Raw genomic sequence first — 9,827 nt, 5'->3', positions numbered from 1 at the left:
CAGGCCATGTGACAAAGCCCAGGTTGTGTGGATCAGGGACATGGTCGTGTATACAAACCATGCATAACTCGAAATAGGGTTACACGGTCATGTTAGCCCGTGTGCCCGCTCATGTACAATTCGAAGTAAAGTTACACAGCCATGTCACAAGCCCCACAATCTGAATTAAAGAGGATGGGTAAAGGAGAGGTTCGAGATGAAACCAGTGTGGATCTGCGGTAAAACAGCTTGTGTTGTGCCGTCATTTCGGATTCCCGACCAAAGAAAGAAGGTTTCAATTTCATTCAACCAACTATCTTTTTGAAGCAGATAGTTCACAGTGCTTTTATTCATTCTATAGAGACTGTCAAAACCAACTCATGTTTTCACTCCATTTTTATTACGAAGATGTATCACGTCAAAATCTGTTGCTCAAACCGAATCACGCCAACGTTATAGAAGTTTCTGGCTCGTATGAAATAAGAGTAGTACCAAAGGCACCCTATAATTTCATAATTAAAAATGAAAAATTGGCTATGGAGATTCCGCGCTGTCAGAAAAAATACATATACAAAGGGGTTCGACACAAAAGTCGTTTCGATCTAAGCTATTCTTAGGGTCAAATAAAGAAAAAAGGATATGTTAGTGACCTGGCACGCCAAAGCACTCTTCAAGGGCATGGAATGTTTAATTTTTCAGTCAGAATCACAATAGTAATGTCTCTGTTAGATTCAATTCTCGATGGAAACAGAATTTTACGAATTCTCCCCAGAACATGAAGATCATTGCGAGCACTTCGAACATATTCGAGGGTTCAATGTGACTATTGTCACTTCGGCCAACACACAAGATGAGACTTTACCACCGTGGAGTGACTTTTTGCAGTGGGAATGACTTAGATCTTTGAAAGCTTTCACCTCGACTAGAAGATAGAAGAAAGAAGCCTAGATGCAAGCATAGGCCTTACCTTCCGCCTTGTCTTTAGATAGAACAAGAATAGTAGAAAGAAGAATGGAAATAACCGTAGTTATTTCCGCTCTTGTTGGAATTGCTACTAGAAAGGAGTTCTCACCGGGAAATCTCTTTACACTTTTGAAAAGAAAAGTCCTAGGCAGCAAGGTCAGTCAATTCTTTCTTTTAGGAAGGCTCCCTCGTGCCATTGATTTAGCTGAATTACCTCTTGCCGTAAGGGCTCTTGCAAGAGTACTGTATGACTATAGTAAGAGGAAGTACGAGCAGAAATCAGTAGTCAATCTTCACCTTTCAAGATATTGCGTTTAATATATAGAGAGAGAGCCAGTCTCTTTTCTTTAGCGACCTAGAATGTTATGTCAAAAGGACCAACGACGATGAAGGATACGAAGGAGAAGGAGGAGGAGTAGGAGCTTGCTTTAATTGAAGCGCGTAATCGAATGATTACGAGATAGACAATGAGACAAAGCCAAGAGAGTAGAGCACTTGGACAATTCATTTTAGTACAGGGAAGTCTGCTGGTAAGAATTCCTAAAAGTGTATTACGGTTTTTCACCCAAGGGGTGAATCGAAGCGATTGCAGCGAAGAATTGATCTGAAACGAAGCACTTCGTCAATGTGCATTGTAGAAAGGATAGAATATGACCTTAATTATTCTTCTCGAATCACTTTAGTACAATGGATCAAGGGGGTCTGGGTCTACTAGAGGAAATTGAATACGATAGAGGAGTTCGCTCTGCTGCGTAAGATCTTCGAACCTACCACAACCACCATCCGCGGCCAATTTTCGTTCTCTTCCCTGCCCGGGAATGTGGATCAAAGAAAGGTAGCTTGTTGGAGTAAGTCAACCATTTGGAGCAGCCTTTGATTCTCTTTCAATTTGAGTTTGAAGCTATCCAGTAGAAGTAGAAGTTTCCAACCACTCAATAGTAGAAAAAAGACAAGCAAGGGAAAGAGCAAAACAAAAAGCATCTTATTAGCCTTCTTCTCCTCTTAGTTATTTGACTTAAGAAGTCAACTAGAAAGACAGTTTAAGTTTTAGTGCTAAGGTTGAATAATGTTGTTGGTGCCTTGAGCGGCAAAGCTTAGTTAGCAGCATTAAAGCTAGACGAGAGACATAGGAGCTTTTGCACCTACATTACAGGAGGTTGGTTGATAAAGTTTCCTTTTTGATATAGCAACTTGGTTATAGAATGAAAATTAGCAACTAGAAAAGGCTGAAATAAGGACTACGGGAATATATTACCAGTAGATTACGTATGAGATACAGGATATGGTTTCACACCTAAAACCCTCGCTTAGACTTTATACTCAAGAAAGAGAGAGAGAAAGCATTAATAAGGACATTCAACATCTTTCACCTTAGCCCTTAAGACGATAGGAGAATCATCCTAGACCTGAAAGACTTGCTCGCTTAGCCGAACAGACAAGTAAAGTAATCCCCGATGGAGCTACAACAAGTAATAATAACTTTGATTCCCTTTTGTGTTTTGTGATCCCTTTAATCAATTACAGTCCACGATTGAATTCAATATATATCTTATTTACAGTTCCTACCTTTGCTTTGAACTAAACCTCTTTAGCAGTAAGTATTGTATTGGAAAAGGTAAGGCCATTTCCGAGTTAGTAAGTCCTACGATTCTTTCTTTAAAAATCTAGTTTTGAGAATAAAAAGTTTCTATCTTTCTTCAAGCTTAGGGCTTTTGGTGTAAAGCAAGTAAGGCAAACCTACTCTCAAATGAGCTCCCGGGGATTCATTCATCTAACCATGTCCTAGAGCTACTTCAATAAGGAGTTTGTCCCTCGCTTCCTTTGCCCCGCCGGCACCAAAGATCAAGAATTAAAAATAGAAAGAAAGATTGGTTGGTGGGATTAACTGCACCCATCACAACAAGGCGGATAATGGAAAGGTGATCAGCTATAGCTTCATTGTTCATCTTCCCCTCTAACTAGAAATATTATAAGATAAGAAAGAGAAAGTATGTTATGATCTTACTTACTAGCTAAGTTGTAGTAGTAGGTTATCTATACGTTAGGTAGTAGCCTAAGCTTGAAGAAGCTCCAATCATGAAACTTCAGACTATATGCTTAATACATGTAAGTAGAATCCTCGTGGAGGGGGAGGCAACGAAAGATTCGTAGACCACGACCTTCTACTCAAAGATTTTTTAATCATTATTAATTGAATAATCAATTGATTCCTAACAGGATTGGCAAATGTCATTGTGCGTAACACATCTAATTGAAAGTGGAATGCGATTTACTCTTCTGACTAATGGAAAAACCTACTTGATTTCCTTTTCTGAGTTTAACCCTTCGCGAAAGAGGAAGACCCCAAAACCTCTACAGAGAAATTCATTCAACTATAACTATAAGAGCCATTATAAATTCTCTCAAAGGATCTTCCGCTTCACGAGTTTCGTGATAAACAAAGTCATAGGCACGTAGATTCAGAGCTAGACCGACTACTCCAATAGCTCTCATCCATAAACCAGTTACGGATACAAATAACATAAAGAAATGTAACCAACATTTATTGGAAAAAGCAACCCCAAAGATTTGAGACCAAAAGTAGTTAGCGGTGACCATTGACTAAATTTCTTCAGCTTGAGTTGGGTTTGGGTAAATGGAAGATCCCTGCTAGCAGTTGTTGTCTTTGTTGAATGTCCGTTATTCGAGGCTTTTTTCCTTATTTTCCATATGTTGCAGCTCAAAACATTAGGTATGTCAAACCCATTCTATTCGAGTTGTTATCGCTCTTAGGAAGTATATCTAGGTAGGGGTTTTGGAATTTATCTAAGTCTAAGTCCGGGTCTTTCTTCTTCTAGCTCATCAACCCACATCTCGCTATACCCCTTAGGGAACTCTTATCTGAAAACTTCATGGGGTGGGGCACTCACTCCCTTGAAAAACCCCCGAACTTGGAGCCTCTTTTCCCAAAAGTATGTTACCAATTCCTATCATTAATGTCTGTAATAGGCAATTGTATCAAAGATGATCTAGTCTCCATTTTTGTTCACCGGATAGCTCATTTCCAGAAGAAAGTTTATAACCATTCATTCGACTAATCCTGTGTTTATTTACTTTAAAGAAAGTCAAGTTTGGGTAGAGCTTCTTAGTCTGCCAATTAAATCTTTGATCCCGCGGTGTTATAGTTTCATTCCACTTTCATAGCTGGGAAAAATCACTCTCAAGTCAAGCTACTGCACTCTGAGACCTTTGTCTCTATGGCAGAGACAGGCAATAAGAATCTGAACTACCGTTCAATGAATTCATAGGTTTGATGGGCTTAGTTTCTCAATCTTTTTACCACTTTAACCAATACTTGATAACATTATCCATAAGACTATACTTTAGTAGTTGGCATTTAGCACACATTACACCTTTTTCATACATACTTTTTGGTTTCTTTACCTTACCTCAGTTAGAGTGCTCAAATTCAATAGAGCTAGCCTATTGATGGTGTATGGGCCATACCCACTTCCTAGGCTTTAGACGGGAGGCATAGATCTTAGTTCTATCGGGATAACTAAGTAAAAGGACTATAATCCAATTCATCAAAGTGTGCGAGCCACCCGACTACTAGAAAGAGGGGTAGCCTCCAAAAAGAAAGGAAATTCCTGTGATAAAGCTCTTCCTTTATGGGACTTGGATCAGCGGCATATCCGTTCTTTTCAATTAGAATAGGACTATCATTCATACGAACAAAGTCGGTGCTTTTCGTGAACTGACACTATGAGACCTGGTCTGGGTATTCAAAATGAGGTCACACGGTCATGTCGCTAGGCCGTGTAACTTTGTGTGACCGTGTGAGTTGAACTTGCACCAAAATTTAAGAAGACACAGTTGTGTGAGAAGGTTGTGTGCGACATAGTGTCCGAAGCCGTGTGCACCTTAAAAAGCTTTCAAAATAAGGCATATTTTAACCAAATCTTAGGTACCAAGCTAACCCAAAATCAATAATTTCCATACATCAAAAACATGTTCAAATAGGCTTATAACATACCAAAACCAACATCTTAAGTACCTAACCAATATACCCTCATTGACACCACAATTCAATTATAAAAAACCATCCACATTTTACACCAAAAGATATAGCATTCAAGTTCACATATCCATACCTAAAACATATATCAAACTTACCATATTTCAAATGCCTTCACAAAATGTACATCAAATACCAAAACAACTTTAAATGGACATTTGCATACTTAAAGCCTCAAGCCAAATATACATATACAAACAAGTTCATTCAACTTTATACTAACCAAAGTTGCATCGAATGAAGACATTATCCAAATCATACACATAACACACCTATTACATGCCATAAAACCTAAAAGTAAAAATTCAAAAACTACCAAAAGATATCTGTATAGTGTGATTCTTCGAGTTGATCCGATTGCCCGATTTCCACAAAACGTAATCTACAAAGAAATAGAAGAAATAACACAAGTAAGCTTCACTAAAGGTTAGTAAGTTCAATGGTTAAAAAGATAAACTTACTATATGAACACATAAATTACATAATAACAATTAATAAACTATAATATTATCAATCACAACATTCAATAGGTGAGCCTTTATAATAGTACTCATAATAAACAATCTTTTCAATTATTCTAGATCATTCAATATCAACTCAAGTTACCAATCATAAAATTATATAACCATTTAAAATATGTCTGATGAATGATATAACGGATTCGGATACGCGATTAACCAGAACACACCAGAATGCTCGAACGAGCTTAACAAATCGAGAACACACCTGGGCACCAAGTGCCAAGCTTGTAAGCTAAGATCCCTCCGAAACACACCTGAACACTAAGTGCCATACCCGAAGGCCTTACATCCGCCCCTAGTAAGACACCAGAATCACTGTAAATATAACACGATAGTTTGCAATGAATGTTGGACTTTGGTATATTCAGTGAACAATAACAAATCAATAATCACCACCTCATCACAAGTTAAAACCATATCACGCGCATTAAAACCTATAAGTATGCCAATTGTATCCTATCCTACATCCATCAGCTCCATATAATATCGAGTAACAATGCTCAAATCAAATACTTTCTCGACTCACATCCATATAATACAATTCAATAATTTCAAAATTTCCAACAATCTCAATTCATAATTATTTTAATATTATAATTTATATAAAACTAAACCGTATGAACTTACCAGGGCTAAACTGCAGTGATAACAAAAATTCAAGGGCTATTCAACAACTTTCCCCTTTCGTCAATTATCAAATTGTTCTTGATATGCAACACCTCAAATAACCAAACATTCAAGCTACTTCTATGGCTCTTTTTCTTCCCCCCAAATTCGACAAAGAACCAAAAAGAAAGATGATAGCATTATTTGTTTCATTTGTTTATGTTTTAATTAATTATTTATCATATTTTCCTTAATTAAATCATGTAAAACTTAACATTTACAACCCATAACCGTCCATATTAAAATGTGATGGTTTAATTACAACATAAATCCTCATACTTTAAATGTTTAGACCATTGTGTTAAGAAAATCAATAGTAAGTAATTTTTTCATCTTTTATGATTTAGTCATTTTTAATTAATTAACTACCTAAACATTAAAATTTCTTAACCAAAATTTAATACAACACTAATGATTTTGTAAATATTAAATAATTAATGTTTATAGATTGACACGTCGGAATTATGGTCCCGAAACCACTATTTTCAACACTATTAAAAATGGGTTGTTATAACTTTCCCCCTAACAATTTTGTCCTCGAATTGTTATCTGAGAATAAATTCAGATATTACGATTTCATCGATTCCTCGGTTTCCCAGGTAGCTTCCTCAATACCATGTCGATGCCACAAAATTTTACCAACGATACTAATTTATTTTGGAGTTTTTTTACCTCGCGAGCTAAAATTTTTATCGACTCCTTAGAGTAAGACAAATCAGGGTGTAATTCAATCTCACTGGAAGTAATCACATGTAAAGGACTTAACCTATACCATCTCAACATCGAAACATGAAAAACATTGTGTATCTTTTTGAGTTCATGAAGGAAGACTAGTTTATAAGTTATAGGATTGATTCTTTCAGTAATCTCGTATGGCATGATAAACCTTGGACTCAGTTTCCCTTTTCTGCCAAATCACAACATCTTTTTCCACGGTGAAACTTTTAAAAACACTCAATCACCAATGACAAATTCTATATATTTTCTTTTCAAGTCTGTGTACGATTTCTGACAATTTGATACAGCTTTCAATCAATCACGAATAACATGAACCCTATCTTTAGTCTCACGAATCAAATTTGCCCCAACTAACTTAGATTCGCTCAACTCAAACCAATATAGCGATGTTCTACATTTTCGCTAGTATAAAGCTTCAAATAGTGTTATTCTAATTTTGGACTGGCAGTTGTTATTATAAGCAAATTCAGCTAACGGTAAATATTTTTCCCAGTTACCTTCAAATTCAAGAACACAACATCGTAACATGTCTTCTAGCACTTGTATTACCCGTTTTAATTGTTCGTCAGTTTGTGGATGAAATGTTGTACTAAAGTTGAGTTTAGTGCCTAAAGCTTCGTGAAGTTTACCCCAAAACCTAGAGGTGAATCTCAAGTATCGATAAGAGATAATAGATATCGACACCCCATGCAATCTAACGATCTCAGATACATACAACTCGATTAACCTTTCAAGTGAAAAATTAACTTTGACCGGAATAAAATGAGTCGATTTCGTCAATTTGTCAACAATAATCCAGATCGAATATTTCTTTCTCAGTGTCACAGGCAATCCCAAAATAAAGTCCATCTTAACTTGCTCCCATTTCCACTCGAGAATCATAATAGGCTGTAATAACCCAGACAAAACTTGATGCACAACTTTCACCTATTGGAAAATCAAACATTTAGCCACAATTTTGAAATTTCGTGTTTTATACCAGACCATCAATACATTTGTTTTAAATCACCAAACATTTTAGTACTATCCGGATGAATAGAGTACGTACTACTATGAGCCTTGGATAAAATGTCTTGTTTCAACTCTAAATTATTTGGAACACACAATCTGTTACGAAAGTACAACATGCCATCAGTATCAACGTTGAATTTTGTAGATTGATCACTCTAAATTTATTCTCTTTTACCTAACAATTTCGGGTCATAATTTTGCAACTCTTGAATTCGTTGAAGGAACAACGATTTAGCTTTTAATTTTAAAACAGAACCATTAGCATTCAAGTCAAATGAGCATTTAATGCTCCCAAAACAAACAATGATTTTCGACTTAACACGTCTGCAACCACATTAGCTTTTCCCAGATGATAATCAACAACTAGATCATAATCTTTCAACAATTCGAGCCATTGTCGTTGCCTCAAGTTTAATTCTTTTTGAGTCATCAAATATTTCAGGCTTTTATGATCGGTATAAACTTGACATCTCTCACTGTACAAGTAATGTTGCCAAGTCTTCAAAGTGAAGACAATCGTAGCCAATTCTAGACCGTGAGTCAAGTAATTTTACAAGTATCCTTAGAAAGACAAGAAATGATGACCAAAAATAGACTCAATTATCCTTTTAAGTTAAAAAAAAAAAACCCCTTCAACTACTTCAAAACTTACTAAGTTATCACGCACTCACTCACGCAAAAAGTTGCGTGAATCATAACTTTACACGTATACCTAAACAATAATGAGAGTGACAGTTTTATTGAGAACCCAATAAATGTATCGTAATATGCCACACGCTTCAGTAGCCTTATCATTAAACACATAAATATATATACATGAATTTTTTTTAACCCGCCATAAATGAAATAAAATTAAAAAATTCAATGATTCAAAATTCAAAATTTTAAATTTCAAAAAGTAACTAATAAAAATAAAAACAAAAACAAAAACATACATAAAATACATAGTACTTCAACGCGAACTTCAATCACCTATCTAAACCATTGCCATCTACAACTACACTGTGAACTTCCCCAACAAGTTCGCAAAGGTTAGTGTTTGACCTTCTCTCGCCTAGGGGGAATTGTTGTACCTTACATAAATAACCTTATGGACCTTATAGCGTACCCAAACGAGACCTGACACGTGTTTCCCAATCGAATGAACATTCCAGCGAACTATGCATAGTTGACTTATGAACCAGCAAACCTTGAAGTAACTTGCGAACCTTGAGACTAAGTGTCTCCCCTAAGACCATGTGAGGCCCATGTGAAGTTCAAGGTTATTGATTGTCAGTTGTCATAAGACGTCTTATCTTAGGACGTAGCATTGTCGTCATTGCTAGAAGTATCAAATAAAACTTTCGTGTCAATAGCCTTAAGACACGTAACAAGCTTGTCTCCTCCCACCGTAAAAGGACCATGCAAACAACTTATACACTCTCACGTACACACTACTTCTCCTTCAAATTCAAACTTTCTTACCTGAAATTCTCCTTCCTCATCTCTACCCAAGTGCTCCTCCTTACAAACCTCTACCTACTTCCACATGTTAATCTAACGATTAATAGAGTATTATTTTGTACACATGTTTTAATATACAAGTTAAACAATAAAATAATTCAATTAGTAATGTTTAACCACTCTTATGATTTATTTTTAGCAAAGAGAAGAAAAAAATTTTACTTATTGTGAAGAGATCTTATTTTTACAAAATTTTTTTTTATTTTTCTAATTATAAACTTAAATTTGTATTGATTATTTTTTATTTTAAGTCTAACTATAATACATATATATTAAATAAACTTTTCCTCAATGTTATTACACTAATAACAAATGACGCACTAGTGTTGAATTTTGGCACACCAAGAAAGATGTTAGTAGTGTTTATTTCCGTAAGTGGAAAGCTTTGT

At 35.7% G+C, this 9,827-nt stretch overlaps 1 pseudogene; it reads left to right on the top strand.

Moving 5' to 3' along the window:
• Positions 1-232: 232 nt before the first annotated feature.
• Positions 233-967, top strand: LOC121224088 (60S ribosomal protein L5, mitochondrial-like; annotated as a pseudogene).
• The last annotated feature ends 8,860 nt before the right edge of the window (positions 968-9,827 follow it).

Source organism: Gossypium hirsutum, chromosome D12 (assembly GCF_007990345.1).
Source record: "Gossypium hirsutum isolate 1008001.06 chromosome D12, Gossypium_hirsutum_v2.1, whole genome shotgun sequence".
Taxonomy (NCBI): Eukaryota; Viridiplantae; Streptophyta; class Magnoliopsida; order Malvales; family Malvaceae; genus Gossypium; species Gossypium hirsutum.
Note: the sequence above shows the minus strand (reverse complement) of the source record. Positions and strands in the feature narration are given on the sequence as shown.